Here is a 25,261-nt window from a genome sequence, read left to right on the forward strand (position 1 = left end):
AAAGGAGAAAAGGAAAGATGAATTGGCATTCATTTCATGTGTGTATATATTATTTTAAGAACAAATACTATACTGTGATTAAAAAAAACAACAACTATAAAGCATGTAGCCTATTTAGCCCCTATAGCCAAAATACTTTATAATATAATGTCTTCATAACTCTTGGATCCCGCTTCTGATAATAGCTTGTACTGGAATTGTCTGGCTTGGAAGAGAAACTGCAGAGAGGGCATAAAAGGAGACAAAGAAGGCCTAACGCGGCGTGGAACATATTGACTGCTTCTGCTAGAACCGTGGATGACTAATAGACGAGGGGGTTAGCTAGTTAGCCTCTGAATGTCTTTCATGGCTTTTTCTCTACTTGCCGTTTGCTGTTGTTCGGCATGTAAAACGTTAATGCAGTGGAAGAATTCATGAGAGACTGATTGTGTCTTAGCAGATGAGCTGGCATTCACACGCGCTGGAACAAGAGCGCCAGATGTTAAGATGAGTACTTGCGAGAACGCTGAGAAGGAGAAAGTTGCAGCGGCTGCACGAGTCATCCATCAAGGACAACTCTAAGAGATTTGTGCTTTTTTTTTTTTTTCTGGAGGGGAGACGGGGCATCATGGTGCCAGCGGGCAGATGTCGCCATAAAGAAAAGAGCAAGGCAGCACAATGAGCGCTGATGATCCTCGCCACCATCTTGGAGCCTCTTTCTTAGCGGACGTGGGGAAGGCGTCCCATCCTGGCACTCGAGACAGTCATCGGGTTCTTGACTCCTTGCACGGCTTTTCTAAAGGGCTCAGTAGGGAGCCCATGATGACTCATTGGCGACAAACCACGACGATCAATGGATAATCAGAGTTTATGGGGACAATAATGCAGATTGTGACAGCTGCTTCTTCCTTTGCTTTACTGGTTGCTATGATGTTGCTAAGACAAGCTGTGAACTAAATTGTGCTGCTCGCTGCTAATTATTGGTATTAGTTTATTTTGAACAGCATATAGATACAATGTAGTGCATCACTTACTATACTACCGTTTCTCATTACATGTAGGAACACAACTTCATCACAATTTCATATCACAGTTATTGTGACCAAATTGTACTATAATCTTTAGTTTTTACAACAAATTACAGTAAATTGGAATACGGTACCGCTGTAATTTCTACAGGAAAATTCTGGCGACCGATCTATTTTTTTTACCTTAAAATCTATGGTTGTTTTTACAGTGCATTACTGTAAATTGAAAAACGGCACCACTGTTATTTTTTTAGATACATTTCAGGCGACTAAACTACCATTTTACACTATCATAAAGTCTATGGCCATTTTTACAGTGCATTATTGTAAATCAAAAAACATTTTTTACATAAAAATTCTTACAGTTTATCACGTTTACAATTGTAATCACAGTATTGTTGAATGTCCTCAAAAAGTACATGCACACAATCATTCAACATTTTTTTTTCCAAATAAATACATCGATCATACTTGCCAACCTTGAAACCTCCAAATTCGGGCAATTGGGGGGGGGGGGGGGGGGGGGTTAAGGAGTTAAGGGGGGGAGGAGTATATTTATAGCTAGAATTCACTGAAAGTCAAGTATTTCTTTTATATATATATATATATATATATATATATATATATATATATATATATATATATATATATATATATATATATATATATATAAATACTTGACTTTCAGTGAATTATATATATATATATATATATATATATATATATATATATATATATATATATATATATATATATATATATATATATATATATATATATATATATATATATATATATATATATACACATATAAATAAAATAAATACTTGAATTTCAGTGTTCATTTATTTACACATATACACACATAACACTCCTCTCTACTCATTGTTGTATTTGAAAGTGCAATGCTTTGCAGCCAGTAGCACAGCCTTTGAAGGAGCAGGTATGGGCAGTGTAATATTCTGGGTTGGTGTCAATAACCAGGCGAGGTGACGAAGTTACGTCTCTTTACTTCATACTACAGAACCGACTCCCACACTTGCCGCCAGGGTGCGCAATACAACGTAAACCGTTGGCCAACCAAAAAGTAACCACAGAACACTATACGGTATAGTGTTCTGTGGTTACTTTTTGGTTGGCCAAGCGGACGTGACGACAGGCTGTCCTCACTCAGGTCCGCACGGACCTGGAGGGGGCGTGCCTTAAGTCCGGCTGGAAATCGGGAGAAATTCGGGAGAATGGTTGTCCCGGGAGATTTTCGGGAGAGGCACTGAAATTCGGGAGTCTCCCAGAAAATTCGGGAGGGTTGGCAAGTATGACAAAGATACACAATAAAAATTAAAAAAATAATTGGCAGAAGAAACATTAAATATTGTTGTGGCTTCTTGACAGCCATGAGTTTTGACTGTTGAAATGTGTTGATCTTTTTCCGTGATATGGATGTATGAAATTATGGGTATGATACTTGAAACGGAAAAATACATTGTGTCTTGTATTGATATGATCATTTAAATGTGCAGTAAAGTATCCGCCATATGTAAGTCTACTGAAGTACGGTTATGCTTGCTTTTATAAAGATTTTGATTTGAAACAGTAATCCCTAGTGCTAGCATGGCTGAAGATGCGAAAATCCTTATAAAAAAATCATTATTCCCTCTCACATTTGTACTAGTATTATAAGTTGTGCAATATTTCGCGTTACTATTACTGCGAAAGCACACACAAATATAATATAAAAGTGAAAAGCACTTTTCTGTATAGGTGTCACTATACAACTTTTTTACTTCTGATACAATAGTCTTGAGTGCTGTCCAATACAGATAATGATCTGACATCACTCTCAGCAGGTATCATAAATGCTTTTATTATTTTGTAGTGTGGAGTGTTATAAGATATATAAAAATAGGTACGTATGAAATACACTAACCTATTTATTATTAACATTTTGGAATGGACTTGCACTGTCTTTAAGTTAAAGTGGAGTGGTAACTTGTTTTTAATTACTTTTTGTTTTAATTCATTACGCTCGTCGCATTTAGTTGAATGATGCGGACACGATTGTTACTAGATACTTTCTAAAACGTTGTTGCCTTGGAGACTTTGTATGTGTAAGTAATATGAAACTATAGGCAGCTGATATTTGTTTATATTGACAAATGTTGTTCAAGGAAGGACACTTACTACATATGTCTAGCTTGTGTGCTAATGTGTGCTAAGATGTTGTGCAGCTGTTAGCTCCTAGTAGCCTATAATTCTGCAATGTTTACCTTTGGTAAATGACTTGACTAAAATAGAAGAAACGCCCAACCTTGTGTGGTTATTGGAGAACGTTTAGATGTTAACTGGCTGTCCAGCTTTCACAAGTAAACACTCTAAGGACTGCTTGTATCAGTCATTATATAACACATTTTGCATGCAAGACAAAATTCAATAATAGTCTTTTTGCCAAAATTAAACCGATATCAACTCCTACTTTTCAAAAACCGTGCTTGGTTTAGCAAAACAAGCAAGGATGTGTTTTCCTGTTTAGCAATCATTTTTATTGCGACCTCTTCCCTGTAGAATTAACTGGAGGGGTGTGTTGCTAAGATTTTTTGTAATAAACGAGATGGCACTGGATGGGGCTAGCACTGCTAAAGGAAACAAGAACAAAAAGCATGAGAGAATACTAAAACGTTTGGGTTTGTTGTTGAGATTATCTATGTTTTTTGATGAATGTATTATTGTTATGATGTTACATGATTGACTATGTTATTATTTAGTACTGTTTGGTTATAAGAAGGCTAAAGAGTGTTTTCACTGCAGGTGACAGCATGCCCGTCTGGATGACCTACGGTGCTCCCATATGTCTCACATGTGTTTGGTGGAGGGGCGGAGTTCGGATTAGTACATCTTCCAGAAACTTGTTTGTCGAGGAAAAGCTGAGCAACAGGTGGCCGCGACGTGTTTTCATTGGCTGTGAACGTGTGGCCATCGGAGCACGATGGGGACAGTGTGTTGTGCCCAGGTGGCGTTCTGGCGAGGACGGTGCCAAAGTGACAAATCAGAGTGGCGGCTGGTGCGTAGGCCCTCCGTTACTTATTTTTTAAATCTGAAATTCACAGCGTGATGTGAAAGCAGATTTTGAAAGCGACTAATCCGAGTAGTGGTGAGAGCGGTGAGCCAGCGGAGCGTCAAGGGAACAATGAGGCCAGCTTGCACGTGGAGCGCCTCTCATTAGCAGCCATGACGATCAGACACAAGCAGTCAATCGCTAAACAACCAAATACAAAAAACTTCCTTTTTTTCTGATGGCCGTCCTCATTAGATTTTGTTTCTCCTTTTCTGCTGCCATCTTGGTCTCCTTTAGAGTCCCACAACCTGACAAGTTGCCGTCAGAAGGCGTCACTGCAACACTATGGCGGCACTAATGCCTGTGAATTAAATCGTGTAGTCGGCGGTGAGCACTGGAGCGCTGTCCTGCGAGTAGTCTGTCATTCAAAATGGCAGCGTCTTAATACTGCAAGGCTGGCAGGGAGGATTTTGGGCAAGAAACCTCCTCGGGGGAAGTGGTTTGATGTCAGATGAGGGCCGAGTTTGACCGCACTGATGTGTTGCAAACACCATTTTAATAGACAAACAAGTCAGGCTGCCATTTTTCATCAGAAACAACGAGTGTTTTCTGTCAAAAGGTCTTTTTTCTTTGCCAAAGAAAAATAACTTGTGTTTATTTGGGGCCGTCAGAGGTACACTTGGCCTCAGTGGTCCTTCCAGCGTGGCTGTTAGGGGGGATCAGGCGATCTGGTGGGAATGTGTGATGACAAGCCCACCAGCATGTGCTCACTGTGTTCAACGCAAGCACTTACATGCAAGCTGAACAAATGAGGGAACATTCTGGACTGACCCCCTCCCCACGAGCACGGACAGAAGAAAATATAAAAGTTTACAACCCAAACATGGACATTGAACATGTCTGTGCAAGGTCGCACGATCAATCAATGCACTTCCAAGTATTATTTATGGTGCCCTCTAGGGCTGTGAATCTTTGGGTGTCCCACGATTCGATTCAGAATCGATTTTTTTTTTCAATTCAACACGGTTCTCGATTCAAAAACGATTTTTTTCCCGATTCAAAGCGACTCTCTAAATAAAAAATAATGATAAATGGGTTATACTTGTATAGCGCTTTTCTACCTTCAAGGTACTCAAAGCGCTTTGGCAGTATTTCCACATTCACCCATTCACACACACACTGATGGCGGGAGCTGCCATGAAAGGCGCTAAACAGCACCCATCAGGAGCAAGGGTGAAGTGTCTTGCCCAAGGACACAACAGACGTGACTAGGATGGTAGAAGGTGGGGATTGAACCCCAGTAACCAGCAACCCTCCGATTGCTGGCACGGCCACTCTACCAACTTCGCCACGCCGTCCCTATTCTCTATTCATTCAATAGATAGGATTTCAGCAGGATCTACCCCAGTCTGCTGACATGCAAGCAGAGTAGTAGATTTTTGTAAAAAGCTTTTATAATTGTAAAGGACAATGTTTTATCAACTGATTGCAATAATGTAAATTTGTTTTAACTATTAAATGAACCAAAAATATGACTTATTTTATCTTTGTGAAAATATTGGACACAGTGTGTTGTCAAGCTTATGAGATGCGATGCAAGTGTAACACTGTGACACTATTGTTCTTTTTTTTTATTTTTTATAAATGTCTAATGATAATGTCAATGAGGGATTTTTAATCACTGCTATGTTGAAATTGTAACTAATATTGATACTGTTGTTGACAATATTCATTTTTGTTTCACTACTTTTGGTTTGTTCTGTGTCGTGTTTGTGTGTCCTCTCAATTGCTCTGTTTATTGCAGTTCTGAGTGTTGCTGGGTCGGGTTTGGTTTTGGAATTGGATTGCATTGTTATGGTATTGCTGTGTATTGTTTTGTTGGATTGATTAATTAAAAATAAATAAATAAATAAAAATAATAATTTTTAAATAAATACATTTTAAAAAAATAGATTTTTTTTTAAATGACATTTGATTCTGAATCGCACAACGTGAGAATCGCGATTCGAATTCGAATCGATTTTTCCCCACACCCCTAGTGCCCTCTATGTGTTGTGCTCAAAATGCTTTGTAAGACATGCTAGCATACTTATAAGACCGACATGCCAACTTATTTTTTATCATCATTAGACAAACAGTTAACATGTTTTGCTTGATGGTGGCAAAGTTTTTTCCAACCAATCGTGCTCAAATTTTACAAATATGTGCTTGTCAGTCTGATGACGATGTCTCAATTTTTTATTTTTATTTGGCTAAACACCCTAAAGTTAATGTTGGGGTGTTTACTGTCATAATGACACCTGAGCCAACTTAGTAACTGGACCGTGAAAGAAGGATATGTTTGCCTAATTGATAGTAACTATTAGGGGTGTGCCCATCCACAAGTTGCAGACATTCTCCAATTTTGTTTTACACTTGAAAAGTGTTTGTCCATCTTTTGTTTGACCAATACATTGAGCCCTGCATGTAAAAAAAATTTGTGAACTGTTCAGAGCAATGTATAGCGCACATTTTTGTTGGTAAATAAGAGACAATGACAGATTACCATCACACATCAACATCTCTAACATGTAAATGCTGCCTCTTTGCTAGGTCAGCATTGCAAATGAAAACATGTTCTTGATTGCCTTACCCTGGCTTAATTAAGATTAAATACATATATAAATACACAAAAGTTGAAAATAAAAGTTTACATTACCCAGAGGGCTTAACGCACTGGACAGGAACAAGAACTAGGTCTGAGCTATGCGTTGGGACAACAATTGTGTTTGATCAATAAAGTTTTGATATATTGATACACGTTGTTGTTCCTGCTTAATCTACACAAGAAACAAACATACATTTTGATTAGACAGTTGACGTGCGCGTTTGAGCGCCGCTCAGAATCAAATTGGATTGGCAAAAATGATGCTGATTAGCCAAAATGTGCGGGGAAATTGTGGACATTGGAGAACGTTATAAGGCCGCAAAAAATTTGCTGGGATTGGTTGAACTTGCGGGAATTGGCGCGATTGCGTCATCACAATTCCTTGGAGGGACCGAAAAAGGTTTGCAAACTAACCGAGGATCAGTGAGGACATGTCCAAAGGGTCTTTAGAGCAATGGCAACAGAAACTGTGTGTGTGTGTGTGTGTGTGTGTGTGTGTGTGTGTGTGTGTGTGTGTGTGTGTGTGTGTGTGTGTGTGTGTGTGTGTGTGTGTGTGTGTGTGTGTGTGTGTGTGTGTGTGTGTGTGTGTGTGCGTGTAGTCAATAGCAGGCAAGCAGAAAATGTCCATTAAAGCCCCCCCACAAAAAAAATCTAACTCCAGCTTGTAAATGAGGTATTGAGCCATTGGTGGAAAGCGGTCACGCTGTCCAACAACTATGAAGCTCACTGCATGTGTGTGTTCGTGAGCCCCTGTGGTGGTTTTAAGGGTTGACGAGCAGAGTGGGGGTGGGGGCTGGGTTCTTGATGGGCTGTGACAGGCACTGGGGTTGAACAGGGGGAGGGCAGCGACCTGAAAAGCCTGTCAATTGGTGTTCCGGAAAGAGCTAAAAGCCATTTATAGATGACATGGTGGAGAATTTGTTGGTTGGGAAGGCCTGGGTCATGGGGGAGCAGGATTCATGGTGGGCTTGAAGTTGCCTGTAATCTGACATTGTATATATTAGTACATCTAGATATTGTATATTAAATATAACTCAAAAGACTGACATTTTCCCCAACATTAAGGCTAGTCCATTGAGTATACAGTATGTAATACATAAATCCATGATCCAGGTTCAATAACACTGCTGCTTCTGTATAGAAATGTGTGAGAGGCAAAGAGGTTGTTCAAAACTTGTCAAGAGTTTGTTTTAACTTAATAATTCCCATTTCTTGACGCCAAATTTGTAGCAGTACAGTGATATTTCGATTTACAAGTGTTTTAGGATACATGCTGTCTCGGCTAATTGTTAGGCTTTAATTTGAGAGCAGAATTTGGGTTAGGAGCCTCATTATCGCCAGTCGACGTGGCGATTGTCAGAGCGAATTCCGTATGATCCGAACCGAAACATCCAGTCTTATTTGTTTGAAGTAGCTTATAGCTCGAGAGGGACATACCTTTTTTCCCCAAGCATAGGAAGGAAGAAAGTTAGTCTAAAGGACAGTGCTAAGAAGAGGTGGATGATATTCATTGAATTAAAGAAAAAAACCATAGTGCAGCTAGCCAACTTGGTGAAGCATTTGGAGCGTAGACTGCTAGTCTGCACCATACTGAAGCCAAAAGAGTTGATAACGCCAGCCAAGGATGTTAAAATAATACCTCAACGGGAGACATTTATCCATGAAAAATGGAGAAGCTGCTAATGGTGTTTGACAGAGAAGCTGGAAGGAGATACCGTAGAAGTCAATTCAAGGTTTCTCATTGCCATCCCATTGGGTTGAGTTTTTCTTGCCCTGATATGGGATCTGAGCCGAGGATGTCGTTGTGGCTTGTGCAGCCCTTTGAGACACTTGTGATTTAGGGCTATATAAGTAAACATTGATTGATTTATTGATTGATTCTCCAAGGTAAATATTGTACATTATTATTACATTACTTTATAAAACTACTGTACTTGTTTGTACTATTTGTTTTATTGTTTTTCAAACAATATTTATTTTGTAAAAGTTAGTTTTTATCTTAAAAAAGGATGTTACATGTAAAAAATTTGCTTCTTTAAGGGAACAAGCACTGATAAAGTTGATTTTAATTTATATCAATCGGCGACAGTAATTTGACATAGAACCTTTATTTAACCAGATAAGAAAACCCATTGAGATCAAGATCTCTTTCACAAGGGTGACCTGGCCAAGAGGTCAACAGCACATGTCACAGAGCAGTTTCAAAAATATTACATTAAGACATACATTTTAAAATACATAAGAGAACTGTAAAACAACAGAGATTTACATCTTTAAAAACACAGGCACTGTGCAAACGTCTCTCGCTGTTTGTCCCTCAGGACAGAACGGAAGGCTCCAAATGGAAGTAGTTCTGTAAGTCTCAGTTTCGTCTGCAATGCATTCCATGCCATAGGGGCAGCAATGCCAAAAGCTCTTTTGCCAAATTCAGTCCGTACATGAGGAACAGTTAAAACATACAAATTCTTAGAACGTAACGCATAAGAGCTGCTTTTTCTTTGATGTGAGTGTTTTGAGTAACAAACTGTCATAAAACCAATTAAGCTCGTAAGGTAATTCTGTACTGCCTGTGAGCATGAGGTGAATTTACAGAGATCTGTAAAAACATTCAGTTGGAGTTATTCCTGAATGTGAAGTTAAAACAACAACCAGCCACATGGATTCATTTCTCAACAGGAATGATAAATATGTTAACATTCCCATGTGGCAAAGTGACACAACAACCATGGACACACCTTGTGTGCAGCAAAAAGCATAATCAAGCTGTGATAAATGGAACATGCCATCCCCAGAGGCGTCCCTATATATGTGCCATGCCTTTCCTCATATCCTGTATGGATTCCACACATGTGCTTAACCCGTTCTCACTCTGTCCTCGTTGGGCCGCGTCCTTTCAACCGGCCATTAGCACAATTAGGCCGTGTAGGAACTCCATGTTACGCTGGGGGACTCTTAAGTGCAAGCGGTAAGGAATATGACGGCGCCGATAAGCACATAAACAAAAGGCGTACAAACCTTTTTTTTTTATTTTGGGGGGGGTGGGGGATATCTGGGCTTCTCACTTTCCCTTCATATGCTGCAGTCAAAGCAAAGGCAAGGGGTGTGAATACAGTGAAATGAATGACATTTCCCAAGGGGCTATTTGGTAATTACAGCAGGGCTTTCATTGTTAAAAGAGATCTTCACACATTTGCAAACATACAGCACGCACGCGCCTTGGGATTTCTCAGATTTTTGCATTAATTGGGCATAAAATGTGTTCTGATCTTCATCTAAGTCACAACAACAGACAAACACAGTCTGCTGAAATTAATACTGCACAAAAAAATTATGTTCTCATTGTTTATTAAACACAACATAAAAACATTCACTGTGCAGGATGGAAAAAGAATGTGAACCTTTGAATTTAATAACTGGTTGACCCAAGCTTGGCAACAATAACCTCAACCAAACGTTTCCTGCAGTTGCAGATCAGACCTACACAATGGTCTGGGGGTATTTTGGACCATTCCTATTTACAAAACTGTTTCAGTTCAGCAATATGCTTTGAATGTCTGGTGTGAATTGCTCCCTTGAGGTCACGCCACAACATCTCAATTGGGTTAAGGTTAGGACTCTGACTGGGCCACTTCAGAAGGTGTATTTTCTTCTGTTTAAACCATTCTGTTGATTTACATTTACACTTTGGGTCATTGTCCTGTTGCATCACCCATCCTCTCTTGAGCTTCAGTTGGCAGACATATGGTCTTAAGTTTTCCTGCTAAATGTCTTGATACATTCGGGAATTGATTTTAATGTCGATGACAGCAATCCATCCAGGCCCTGAGACAGCAACACAACCCCAAACCATGATGCCCCTTGCACCATATTTCACTGTTGGGAGAGGGGTTGATGTGGGTGTGCTGTGCTTTCCCCCCCTCCACGCATAGTGTTGTGTATTTATTCCAAACAACTGAACTTTGGTTTCATTTATCCACAGAATATTTTGACAGGAGTGGTGTGTAACATCTAGATGCTCTTTTGCAAACTCCAAACGTGCTGCAATGTTTTTCTTTGACAGCAGTGGCTTCCTCCGTAGTGTACCTTCATGAACTCCATTCTTGTTTCATGTTTTCCTTATTGTTGACTGGTCAACAAAAATGTTAGCATGTGCCAGAAGTCCTTAGCTGACACTCTATGATTATTTTTCCCTTCATTGAGCATTCTGCACTGTGCTCTTGAGGTCATCTTTACAGGATGACCACGCCTAGGGAGAGTAGCAACAGTGCTGAACTTTCTCCACTTGTAGACCGTAGACACATGAACATCAAAGCTTTTAGAGATACTTTTGTAACCCTTTCCAGCTCCATGTAAGTCAACAATTTTGGATCGTAAGTTTTCAGGGAGCACTTTTAAGCTACGCAACTGTTAACATCAGGCAATACTTCTTGAGAACAGCAAACTCAAAACTGGTTTGTTTTTACTTGACAGGGCAGCTTTAACCAACATCTGCAATCTCATCACAGGGGTTGGACTCCACTCCTGCATCCAATTGACTCTTAGAGAAGTCATTAGCCTAGAAATTCACATACTTTTTCCACCCTGCACTATCAAAGTTTAAATGTATATAATAAAAAAATGAGAACATAACATTTTTGTGCAGTATTAGTTTAAGCAGACTATGTTTGTCTATTGTTGTGACTTACATGAAAATCAGGACACATCCATCCATCCATCCATTTTCTACCGCTTATTGACTTTGGGGGCGCTGGGGCCTATCTCAGCTACAATTGGGCGGAAGGCGGGGTACACCCTGGACAAGTTGCTACCTCCTCGCAGGGCCAACACAGATAGACAGACAACATTCACACTCACACACTTGGGCCAATTTAGTGTTCCTAATCAACCTATCCCCAGGTGCTAGTCTTTGGAGGTGGGAGGAAGCCGGAGTACTCGGAGGGAACCCACGCAGTCATGGGGAGGACATGCAAACTCCACCCAGAAAGATCCTGAGCGCAGGATCGAACCCAGAACCTTCGTATTGTGAGGCAGAAGCACTAACCCCTCTTCCATCAGAACACATGTGATGCCCTATTTATGTAAAAATCCAAGTAATCCCAAAGGGTTCACATACTTTTTTTTTTGCAATTGTATATATATATATATATATAAATACACACATGTCACTGATCCCTCTGAGAGCTGTGTGTGTACCTCCCTCCTGCACCATGCACAGAGAGGAGTGGAGCTGGAGCCCCCAGCTCACACACTCAGTCTTCCAACACGGAAGAAACGTCTTAGTTGGAGGAAAGACGTTTTTTTCACCACCTTAAAACTTGACACAAACTGCACAGTGCGCTAGTAACTATGAGGGTCGGAGGGAATACTGAACAACGTTTGTCACTTCAATGATTGAAGTGACAAACTTGCCATCCAAACAATACCCCGTTTGTTGACAAGAAAATACAGTCATGGAAGCACATTCAATCTATTTATCAAGCAAAGGTAAAACAAACCAGTGAAAGATTCAAAAGAGCTGCCATCAGAGCCAATAAACTGCCGCTGCTAGCCTGCTAAGCTGACAAAAACAGCTCAAGCTAAAATGCCTGTTAGACTCAGACTGAGCGTGGACTCGCTGAACCTTCACACGTCACTAGGCAACAGGCACTGCCTTTTAATTGCACACACTGTTCTCATATATATATATATACTTTATATGAAACTTACCTTGACTGCATTATGCCAGATATTTGAAGGTTTTTTTTTGGTTTTTGTTTTTGAAGTAACGCATTAGTTAGTCTCCTTAGTATTTAATTACATTTATTAAAGAGTATTTTCGTTAGTAATTTACATTACTTTTTGGTAAATAAACAAGTAACTCCCTGCTTGACACTCAGCATCAAGGGTTGGAATTGGGGGTTAAATCACCAAAAATGATTCCCGGGCGCGGCCACAGCTGCTGCTAACTGTTCCCCTCACCTCCCAGGGGGTGATCAAGGGTGATGGGTCAAATGCAAAGAATAATTTCACCACACCTAGTTTGTGTGTGACAATCATTGGTACTTTTTTTTTTTTAAATTAATTACCGGTACTTTAAGTAATTTTCAGAACACAGCCTGTCACAAAGCATCTCAAAACACCTCTTAAGTTGGGATCCTATTTTGCAAAACCTATTTTTCTTGATACCTGTTTTGTGTATTTGGAAATCCTATAAAACATATTGAATGTGCCTCCATGGTTGTATGTTCTTGTCAACAAACAGGGTATTGTTTGGATGGCAAGACTGTCACTTCATTCATTGATTTGTTGTTCAATACTCCTTCCAACCCTTGTAGTTACTAGCGCGCAGTGCAGTTTGTGTCAAGTTTTAAAGTGGTGAAAAAAATGTCTTTTACTGACAAGTTCCTCCAACTAGGACCTTGTTTCTTATATTTGAGTGTGTGAGTTAGGAGCCCCGCTCCCCTTTGTGCATGGCGCAGGAGGGAGGGACACAAACAGCTTTCAGCGCGTGCAGAGTGATAAGTGACACTTCCGCGTCAACCACTTGTCCATTTGGCTATGGTTATGGTTATTGTTTAAGTTTATTTTGAACATGTTATTACAGATGGGCGGATATTTTACCCTAGTTTGATCAAATTTGGATGGATTTGTTTTAGGAGCAAAATGCTAATTAAAAGGTTTGAATCAGTACTTAGACATGTGCTACTTTTTAAAACTTTTATATTTAATACTCGCACGACCTATTTTTAGTCACAAATGCGACTAAAATGCTCACACTGTATAGACCTGATTAACGATTCCCATAGCCCAAAAAACGTCTGCAGGGTCTAAAGCATTTTCTATGTACTCTGGAATGCCCTACCGACAACAGTTAGAGATGCCACCTTAATAGAAGCATTTAAGTCCTACTGTAAACTCATCTATATACGCTAGTTTAAATATATTGTGTTTTAGATCAGTTGACCAGCCACTTCGCTCTCTTGCCCCTTTCTCCGACAAGGCGAGGTTACCAGATGGCCATGGAAAATTCTTGGAGAGATACCAGTCTGGAGGAGCTGTTCTAAGTCATTGCCTAGTTTGGACCACTCCTCTATTACCTGGATGCAGACCTACTACAACTCTCTGATTGCCCCTAATGTACTGGACTCTCACATTATCATGAATGATGTAATTGTGGTTTGTGCAGCCCTTCGAGGTACATGTGATTAAGGGCTATAATAAAGAAATTTTGATTAAATGATATATACATATATGTATACAATGTGTATAGAATATATATATATATATATATATATATATATATATATATATATATATATATATATATATATATATATATATATATATATATATATGTACAGTGTATATATATACACACACACACACACAAACATATATACTAGGGCTGTGGATCTTTGGGTGTCTCACGATTCAATTCAATATCGATATCGATTCTTGGGGTCACGATTCAATTCAAAATCGATTTTTTTTTCAATTCAACACGATTCTCGATTCAAAAACGATTTTTTCCCGATTCAAAACGATTCTCTATTCATTCAATACATAGGATTTCAGCAGGATCTACCCCAGTCTGCTGACATACAAGCAGAGTAGTAGATTTTTGTAAAAAGATTTTATAATTGTAAAGAACAATGATTTATCAACTGATTGCAATAATGTAAATGTGTTTTAACTATTAAATGAACCAAAAATATGACTTATTCTATCTTTGTGAAAATATTGGACACAGTGTGTTGTCAAGCTTATGAGATGCGATGCAAGTGCAAGCCACTGTGACACTATTGTTCTTTTTTTTAATTTTTTATAAATGTCTAATGAAAATGTCAATGAGGGATTTTTAATCACTGCTATGTTGAAATTGTAACTAATATTGATACTGTTGTTGATAATATTCATTTTTGTTTCACTACTTTTGGTTTGTTCTGTGTCGTGTTTGTGTCTCCTCTCAATTGCTCTGTTTATTGCAGTTCTGAGTGTTGCTGGGTCGGGTTTGGTTTTGGAATTGGATTGCATTGTTATGGTATTGCTGTGTATTGTTTTGTTGGATTGATTAATTTAAAAAAAATTTAAAAAAAAGAATTAAAAAAAAAGATTTTAAAAAAATGAGTATCGATTCTGAAACGTACAACGTGAGAATCGCGATTCGAATTCGAATCGATTTTTGACCACACCCCTAATACATACCCTACATGGATAGTTTTGTTTGAGTTAAATTATGTGTATCAATAACTCAGCTGCTTCAGTATCTGTGATGAAAACATTTTACTTGTTTCTAATATACTAACACACATAAAACACATTTCCGTGGTGATCACAAAAATGAAGCAGCTGAAGTTACAGAAGAGAAATATTTAAGTAACCACCATCATTTCTGGTCAAGATTGAATATGTGTCAAACTTTGTGTGAAGTGGTACGACTAAAGTACGATTGGCTTATTGATCTTGTGACAGATTGACTGACAGTTTGTAATTGATTTGCAGTTAGCTAAGACATAATCATTAGCCTGTTGCACTAACTAGTGCTAGTATGAATGAGCATGTTTAGACAAGGAATTTGTCATTTTCTTAGCATAAAGCAGGTGTCTCCAACAGTTAGCCTGTGAGCTATCAGTAGCTCACCAAATCGTCAAAGAATATTTGCTTAACACTTTTAACTGTTTAATTTAGACCTGATGCTTTCATTTCATGACAAATAAAGGTGGTAAGCATGTGAGAGATAGTGTGTTTATCTGTATGAAGGAGTGTGTCCATTTTGTGTTAAGCTGTTCAAAAAAGCATAATGTTTAATAAACAAGTTAGTTTGCATAAATCAAACTAATTTTTCAGTCCCGTGTAGCTAGTATTAAAAACTTGACAATGATCCGTTTAAGATACATTTATTAAAGATAAAACACGTCTACCTGCGATTAATCAGAACTAATTAAAGGTAACTGCAGAAAAAATACAATTAATCGCAATTAAAAAATTGAATCGTTTGACAACCTAACAAAATACCACAAAATGTAGAAAAAGACCTGTTTGTAAATAAAGTACACTTTTTATGTTGCCAGCCAAATTACCGGTAAACACAAACAGCTCACTTCTTCTTTGCTATAATAGTGATCAAAGTTGGAGACCCCTGGCATAAAAGGCAGCAGATTGTGCAACCAATCAAGCAGAAATTCAACACCAGCGATTTCTTCGCTTGCTCTGAGGAAATCAAGCCGCTGACGCAAGTTGCAAATAGTTGCAGATAACAGCATTTTAAATAATCGCAGCTCATTATGAGGGCCAGATCCCGGGTCCGATCCTTTGCCGCTTTAATTCCTGCTGATTACTATTCATCATGACATTGTACCCAGAGAGAGAGAGCGTGCCGAGAGCGTGCCAGAGAGAAAGCTCAGAAGCCAAACAGAAAGTGCAGGGGTGAGTAAACAAGGAAGTGGCTGCAGAGATTGGTGGTGACAGGGGAGGAAGGAAACGTTAGGACGTGGTGGTCTTGGTACAGCCGAGGGATGAGGGGGGCATAAGGATGGATGAAGCGAGATAAAGTAAGCCGGTGAGTGTCAGTGTGTGCCAGTCGGGCAACTTGCCATCGTAGCAGTGTAGCGCTGACGGTGCCAAGACAATTTAAGGATAGCTTAGTACATCCACTCTTCCACAAGTTGAGGATTCATTGGGAGAGTCTCAGGTCAACAAAGAGAAGAGGATTAGAGCTCAAGTTGCCAAGTTTAAATTCTAATTCAGCTGATCTAGTTTGTGTTTCCATGAGGGACGCACCATTTTTTGTTCATGCTGATACCTATTAATTATCTATAATTTCTTAAATGTAACAAATTCTCAAAGGTGAATTTTGACAAACTGTACCCAAATATTTGTCCTAATCAAACAAGACTTTGCAGAGCTGATCTTTACCGCAGCTGTTTCCCAGTGTTTACAAGCTGAAGATCAGACGCACGTGAACGATTCCTTCAAAAGGAATGCACACACAGGGAGACACAATTTAATTCATATATTCCCTGTTAACACGTACAGGAATTGCATGAATTCCAGAAGGTTGTCAAAACACCAGCTCCAATTTGAGAGAATGCTGCGACGGTGTCGTCTAGCCACTGTGCAAAGGCGTTTCAAAGATACGAATACTCACCAACTTGGTGGGAACAAAAAAAAAGTTTCTCCAAAGTAACATTATCACCGGAGGACTAGAAGAAAAGTAATGGCTAAGCATGCTACAGATATACACATCGAGCAGGACGACACAAGAAACTAACAGCTATAGCTTCAATGTAAAGTGGAGGTCATCAATACAGATGTCGAAACTATCCATACCTAGTTTAGTTACAGTACTGTATATACATGATACTAAAATGATTAAATCATAATTTTTCCTTGTCCTGTTATTATTACTACAAGATTAGTACTCTAGTTACTTGCTATGCAACATTTCTAGTTCTATAATCTATTGACAAAGTATCGGATCGGCATTGGAAGCTATAACTGTTGATCGTCCCAAATTTGAAAAACTATTTTGGTTATCAAAGCTATTTTTTTATGTTTAATGTCGGATTTATATATGGTTGTGTTTTTAATTACTTTTTATTGTATTGTGCAACATTTTACCTTGTCCTGTTCTTATTATTACAAGATTATTACTTTATATACTTGCTCAAAGTATCAGATAGGGACTCAGAATTGAATTGGGATTAGAGGTCAAAATTGTTGATCGGGACATTCCAAGTTTTTTTAATCTTATGTTGTTTATCGGAGCAATTTTTTAAGGTTTAATGTCAAATTTAGACATGCTTGTATTTTTAATTATTTTTATGGTGTTATGCTGTTCTGTCAACATCCTTGCTTTTAACCTCGCATATTTACACAACATCCAATGTATTACTGTGTTCATCAATGGGCATTGTCCCTTTAAATAAACAATTGTATCCGTGATGTCATAATTATCGGCCTGAAAATTATTGTACATCCCTAGTATGCACTAGTTTTTGCATCAATAGTTTATTCCAGTCAAGCTCGTTTCACATGTTTTCCGCATCTGAGAAAAATCAATGCCCATTTTGACACACTTAAAATGTAATCTACAGGAAAGAAAGTTGGTTTTCCAATAAAAATAAGCAGCTGAATATAGTGTGAGACCACCAAATGAGATCACCTCGCTACAGGAGCAACAGATCGATTCTGATTGGGTTTCAGGCGTGTAAAGTGATTAGAGTAGGATAGGCTAAGTTAGCAAATTAATAAAAGGGCTGGACATGTTGACATATTTATATACAGTACATACTACTGTAATATAATATCACAGAGCAGGAGCTTACTTGGTTAAAGATGTGCATGTAAATGTGAAGCGGTTTTAGCTCTGAGCCTCAGGCTATACTTCTTTTCTGCTTTTCCTTAATATTTAAACAAGACAGTTCATGTTTATTTGATAAGAGAACTATTGGATTATAATTCCTTCTTTGAAAGACAATTTAATTGAACAGAAGGCAAAAAAGCGTTCTCTCAAAATGTAATATAAAAGATTAGCATCCCTGGTTAGTAACCTGTTATATAAATCCGCCGCTTGCATGTTGGGACCAGCATTGATGCGCCCCAAAGGGTATAACACCTTCCTCTTCATGAAGCAGCAGCCTTGAAATACTGTAACCACTGCATTAAATAGTAAACAGCGTCCATCTGCTTGGAGTGTCGTGCAGCAGGTGCAGTACAAGTACACATGCTGTGACAGATGCAGAGGGATTAATCTTTACATTAGGACGCCACATCTGTTATATGCACTCTAATCACACGTATAGGACATTAGCGCCATGCAACTTGTTACGATAATGTTCGGTTGTGTAGGACAAAACGTAATTTATACTTTAATCCGAGGCTTTATGGCACATGGACACCTCTGGAATAAAGGCCACCACATCGTCCTTTTACTTTGCAAACATTCACATAAGAGGAGCTCCATCAGAAAAGTCTGTTTATGCTTTTGTTGGATGGTAGTTGTCCATATGGCGAGTCCAAACAGGATGCCAGCGTTAACCTTCAGCGCGGCCACGACTGACTGGCTGGTGCGCGGGCTGCGACGGCAAAACGGCGGCCCATCTGTTACGCCATGTTTAGCGCGGGACATTACTATGTCCTGACATCGGCGGGGAAACGGCTAACGATCGAAGACGAGACAAATGACAAATGTCACTTTAGCAATGAGACGGAAGAATGAGAATACAAAGTCTACGTGCTTTAATCATTTTTTAAACTTCTTTTTGCAGATTTTGTCATATTATGAACGTATTTCATTGAGATTTTAGGCAAAATAACTACACAAAGATGGCACACAAGTGTTGGGAACATGATACAGTAGTTCCTCCGGAATGTCACAGTGAACCCCGCAAAATCTGACCAAACCATCCGGTCTTTCTCGCTAGCATTAATTTATCATTACAGATTAAAGTTAAAGTTAAAGTACCCATAATAGTCACACACACACTAGTTGTGGTGAGATTATCCTCTGCATTTGACCCATCACCCTCACCCCCTGGGAGGTGAGAGGAGCAGTGAGCAGCAGCGGTGGCCGCGCCCGGGAATCATTTTTGGGGACTTAACCCCCAATTCTAACCCTTGATGCTGAGTGCCAAGCAGGGAGGTAATGGGTCCCATTTTTATAGTTTTTGGTATGACTCGGCCGGGGTTTGAACTCACGACCTACCGATCTCAGGGCGGACACTCCAACCACTAGGCCACTTAGCAGGTTGTGATGGAAATAACTTTATTTTTCTAGCAGGGGAAGGAAGAAAGTGAGCGTGAAGGACTCTGCTGATAAGAGGAAGTGGATGATATTCATTAAATTAAAGAAAGAAATCACCAAAAATATGACAGAGCGTGTAGCTAGCTAACTTGGTGAAGCAGTCGGAGCGTAGCACTGCTAGCCTGCACCATACACCAGCCACGGGCGTTAAAATAATATCTTAACGGTTGATGTTTTCCCATGAAAATATGGAGAAGCTGCTAATATGGTGTGTGATCGAGAAGCAGCTGGAGGGAGATAAAGTAGAAGTCCACTCTCTAAGGTCAATGCTAGGGATGGGAATGTTCAGAACCGGTTCCCTTGGAATCGCTTGACATTTTGTTTAGCGGTTCTCTTAACGGTTCTTCCGGTTGGGGATTTACGCAACGTGCGTAATGACATCAGATCGCAAAATGGCGCTCTGAAATTTGCTGACATTTTGCAAAAAAAGAATGCAACATTACTACTTCTAATAAATCCAAGATTGCCATTTCGTCAAGAGGAGGACATACAAGCAATATACTGATACATTTTAACATGAAGCATGCGATCACTATAAATGAATGTCGCATTTTTGAACCTCGCCAATCTCATCCCAGGCCGCAGTCATCTGGCGTAAATACAACAGGTACTAACTGGGGACGGCGTGGCGAATTTGGGAGAGTGGCCGTGCCAGCAATCTGAGGGTTACTGGTTCAATCCCCACCTTCTACCATCCTAGTCACGTCCGTTGTGTCCTTGAGCAAGACACTTCACCCTTGCTCCTGATGGGCCTGGTTAGCGCCTTGCATGGCAGCTCCCGCCATCAGTGTGTGAATGTGTGTGTGAATGGGTGGATGCGGAAATAGTGTCAAAGCGCTTTGAGTTCCTAAAAAAGGTAGAAAAGCGCTATAAAAGTACAACCCATTTACCATTAACTGATACCGCCTATAATGTTAGCTCTATTGCCTGTTAAATTGAAATGAATGCATTCTCATTCGGATAAGCATGAGGAGACATATTCTGACTGGTGTGGAGGCTGGCAGTAAAAGCTCTAGTTCACATCTGTCGCAAGCTTTCACCGAAAGCAGGGAGGAGTACCACTTGGCCAGGAACGACGAATGTCACCAGGCAGTGACTACATTTTCCACATTGATGCTTCTTCGGTAGGTGAATGTTCAATTTTAGTCAGAGAAAAGTTGCATGTTTTCCTCCAACCACATTTTCACTCAGTGATTATATTATACAGGTGAAACTCGTAAAATTGGAATATCGTGTAAAAGTCCATTCATGTCAGCAATTCATTTTCAAATATGAAACTATATAGTATAAAGTCATAACATTTGATCAGCTGTTTCTTTTCTGCTCTGCCCCTCTTTCCTTCGTGGAGGGGGGGCACAGATTCGGTGACCACAGATGAAGCGCTAGCTGTCCAAAGTCGGGACCCAGGTTGGACCACTCATCTATGCATCAGTTGGGGACGTCTATGCGCTGCTGACCTGTCTCCTGCTGGCCCCACTATGGACTGGACTCTCACTATTATGTTAGATCCACTATGGACTGGACTCTCACAATATTATGCTAGATCCACTCGACGTCCATTGCACCGGTCACCCAGGAGGGGGGGGGGGGGGGTCCCCACATCTGCGGTCCCCTCCAAGGTTTCTCATTTTCATCCCACTGGGTTAAATAATAAATAAATAATTGAGTTTTTTCTTGCCCTGATGTGGGATCTGAGCCGAGGATGTCGTTGTGGCTTGTGCAGCCCTTTGAGACGCTCGTGATTAGGGCTATATAAGTAAACATTGATTGATTGATTGAAAGTGCAAGCCTTTGTCATCAATGTTGATGATTATGATTTAAAGTTTTTGAAAACCCCACATTTTCCGAGCTTTTCAATTCAACGTGTTCATAAGATGTAAGCCATAATCATCAACATTACATCAAAAAAAGGCTTGAAATATCTCATGTTGCATGTAGTGAGCCTATGGTATTGTTTCACCTTGTAAATCTAAACAAACCTTTGCATGGTGTATTTTCTAGGCAGATGACAAATATTCCTAAAAGTTTTAAAAATGTTACATTCTTGTGTATTTCCACGTATGTTTTATTTTGTTTAACTCTACAGAAATGTTTTATTTATTTTCAAGAGTTTTTCTATGCTATACACCTCTTAAAACCTCACTGTCGGCTTTGTAAGATCACGTTATCTCTAAACTAAAATAAATTGAGGCTAATGCACTTTTTTTTTTTTTCTCTCCACAAATAAGAATCGATACGATAACCGATAAAGAAGCGAATCGTTAAGCAGAATCGAAAGTGGAATTGGAACCGGAAAAATATTATCAATTCCCATACCTAGTCAATGCTGTACATCATTACTACATTACTTCATAAAACTACTGTGCTTGTTTGTACTACTATCTATTGGTATTGTTTTTCATACAATATTTATTTTTAAAAGACATGTTACACGTTAAAATTGTGATGTTTTGGGGGAAATAGAATGGAATAGGCTTTTATTGTCAATGCACAGTAAGAACAATGTAATTGTGGAATACTGATGGCGAAAACTGCCAGGGCGAGGCGTTAACCTTGACCCATCAGGAACAGTTAGGAGTTCGGTGTATTGCTCAAGGACACCTCGACATGAGCTCGCCAGGCCGGTTACAAGGCGGCCACTCTACCCACTGAGCCATGCCGCCCCCAAAAAGGGATAAGCATCGGTTAAATTGATTTCGAAATATTTAAATGGCCAAGGCTGTTTCGCAATACAAGTGAACTTGCGAATGAACCCGTATCCTGAAGTACTACTGTATATACTACTGTAAAACAAAAAGTGTATTGTTGAAAAATATTCAGCCCCCTCTTTTCCGCGCAATTAATTGCCTTCAGAAGTTGCCTGAGGATTACTGAATGATGGAATGTTGACCCATTATCAAATAAGAGTCCACCTGTGTGTTTGCCACATCAAATCTCAGTATAAATACACCTGTTTCGACAGCTTCAGAGGTTTGTTAGAGAATTTTGGGAAGAATGAAGTCCAAAGAAAACAGTATGATTCTTGCTGATATCATATCAGATTAATATTGGTATCATCCAATGTGCAAAACTCCAATATTGGTATTGTTTTAGGAGTGAAAAATGGGATCGGATACTGGACAACCGATTATTGTGCGTGGTTATGGTAAGCTAGTAAAACTAGTTACAAGGAAACAAGGACAGAAGTCCTACAGATTCTGCATTAAGGTGAGTTTATTTTGGTGTGACAATACTGCAGTAACTGGTGTGATACGCATAAACTGAAACTGTACACGTGTGCCCCCCCCCCCCCCCCCCCCGTTCCTTTTCCCCCACATCACCTTATTAAGTCACTGTCTGAGCTCAAGCTGTTTGGTAAATAGGCAATAATTTTTGTCTTAGGTGTGCAAAGCTGGTAGAGAAATTCCAGCTTTGACAGACAGCTGTGATTGAACATTAAACTCGTGCCATTTTTCTTTGACTTCACAATGTGTCCTTTTATGTAGTTCTTCAAATAGAAAATATTAATGTTTGTGGTTATCGTGACAAAATAGAGAAAGGTTAAAGAGATATGAATAGCTTTTATGCTGCAGTATATTATATATTTTATCTTCTATGAGTCAGCATGCATGTCTTAACATTATTCCAGGATGAAATGCATACATACAGTCACTTAAATCTTACAGTGTGTGCTGCTGAAGCTTCCAGAATGTATTTTAACTAGACAAGGCTAAGCCTTATTAACTTCTCCTCAGTGACTCTGATTGACAGCAGCTGCATAAAAATGATTTGTTTGACACAATTGACCAATACTCATAATTCAAAATAGTCACTGAGGATGGACTCTCTGTACCAATGTAACAACTATATATATCAGAGCGTATTTAAAGGTTTCAAGTGGCCTGATTTTTTTTTTGCAGCGTATGAAATTTGGAGGATTTTTTTCTAGCGGGGGAAGCGGCATGGAATTACAAGCAAGCGGCGCCGCGCGGCTTACTATAACACACACTTGTAAGCACGTCGGCAACACTGCAGCTTGTTAGGCTTTCTACAGATGAAAAAAATCCCGGGGAGCGAAGGGGCGGGTGGCGGTGTTGGTGGAGGGGCACCCGACGCTGAGCTGGAACACTAAAGAGAAACCATTACATCCAACAAAAGTCCATAAGCCTATTAGTCCTGTTGCTGGGAGGTTTGTCATCGGCGTCTTTTGTCTATAAAGTCCATTACCTCCAGACTACATAATGATCCGCCGGCTACTCTTAAAAGGTCAGAGGTCGGAACAATGGTGCAGAGGGATTTATTGACAGACAGTGAGGCACAAAGTGCTTTTATCTGCGCACTTGGGAGTGTGACTGATTGCGGCAAAAAGACAGCATATGACTTAAAGGAACGTGCATTTTAAAATGTTTATGAGCAACTAGACGATGGTGCTCATATTTCTCCATTACTTTGTGCCTTTACATTTCTAAATAAGTGGCAGAGTGAGTGATATTGGAGGGCATTTGCTGGCTGTAATTGCACGCGTCGAGCAAGTCCTAAATTTTTCTTTATCTTAACAATATACGGAGTAGCTTTGAGTCTGCAGGGTAGAAATTAACGTAATCGGGAGGGGAGTGAAAGAGGCCTGTGCTGCTTGAGAACATGGCTGTCAATTGAGGGGCGGGGTGTAAGGTATGGTTTAACAACATGATGTTTTAGGCTATGTCTACAATAAGCCAGATAACCCCTTTAACGAATAATTATTTAGCCTAAGCCCTGTTTCAGCCACACTAAACTATCGTTTAGGTGCCCCTCCTCTGACAATTTTTTACACGGGTAAGAGCACCGTGTATTTCTTAAATCTCCGGCTCTTAGCTTTGTATGGACTCATTGATCGTTTACAAAATGAGTTCGGAGAGGAAGTGACGCCAGAAAGACCGCGCCCCACACAGGAAGTGACGTCAGAAAGAACGCGCCACAGCCAGCTTCATAATAAAGCGGTTTCGTAACTCGGAGCTAACCACAGGAAATATGAAGGAGAGTCATCCAGACATGCCCGTGTTTCTCCTTCCGTCTGTACAGACGCTTGTGGAAATCACAAATGAACACCTTAAGAGAAAGCGATTGCAGCTATTTCGGATACAACACTTCTCAGATGGCAAGAGAACTTTCGAATGTCCAGGTCAGCTGTGACTCTACTTAGTGAAAAACTTTGTCCATTTGTCGAAGGAGAGTCAACGAGAATGCGAGCTCCCGTGGATGTGATAAAAAAAGGTAGCGTGTGCTTTGTATTACCTTGCTGTCGAGGGAAAACTACAGAAAACAGCGAATGCATTTGGACTGGCAAAGCAGACTATCAGTTATTGTCCGCCATGTATGTCGCGGACTCAATGTCTAGGTCCAGAGTATGTAAAGTCACCAAACACGAATGGACAATGAAGGTGAAGGCAAAAGAGTGAGAAGTGTCCTGACCACATATCTAGATCCCTAGTTTGATTGATGTAAAATGTTCTTTATCACATTGTTTACGTGTCTAATAAAGATTTGATTCATTTATGATGTCTCAGGTTTGATTCACTACAATAGGGCCCCACAGCCCACTGAATTCCAGTTAATTGAAATACCACAACACTGGATAATAAGTCAAATTTAAGAACTTGCACACAAAGCAACACTGGAGGTGACTATGACGTGCGCATTTTCCTCGCATGCATATTAGGTCGCGTTGCACCGGCGGACGGAGGGGGCAGGGGGTCTTAAATGGTGACATTGTGTGTGTGTGTGTGGACACGGATAAGGTTAGGTGGGATTTA

The 25,261-nt window shown here is 39.7% G+C and overlaps 1 protein-coding gene across 1 annotated transcript in view; it reads right to left on the bottom strand.

Annotated features, from left to right (window-relative positions):
• Positions 1-25,261, bottom strand: part of snd1 (staphylococcal nuclease and tudor domain containing 1) — a 293,111-nt gene that overhangs the window by 6,208 nt on the left and 261,642 nt on the right. The gene's annotated exons all lie outside the window — the stretch shown is intronic.

This window comes from Entelurus aequoreus, linkage group LG12 (assembly GCF_033978785.1).
Source record: "Entelurus aequoreus isolate RoL-2023_Sb linkage group LG12, RoL_Eaeq_v1.1, whole genome shotgun sequence".
NCBI lineage: Eukaryota > Metazoa > Chordata > Actinopteri > Syngnathiformes > Syngnathidae > Entelurus > Entelurus aequoreus.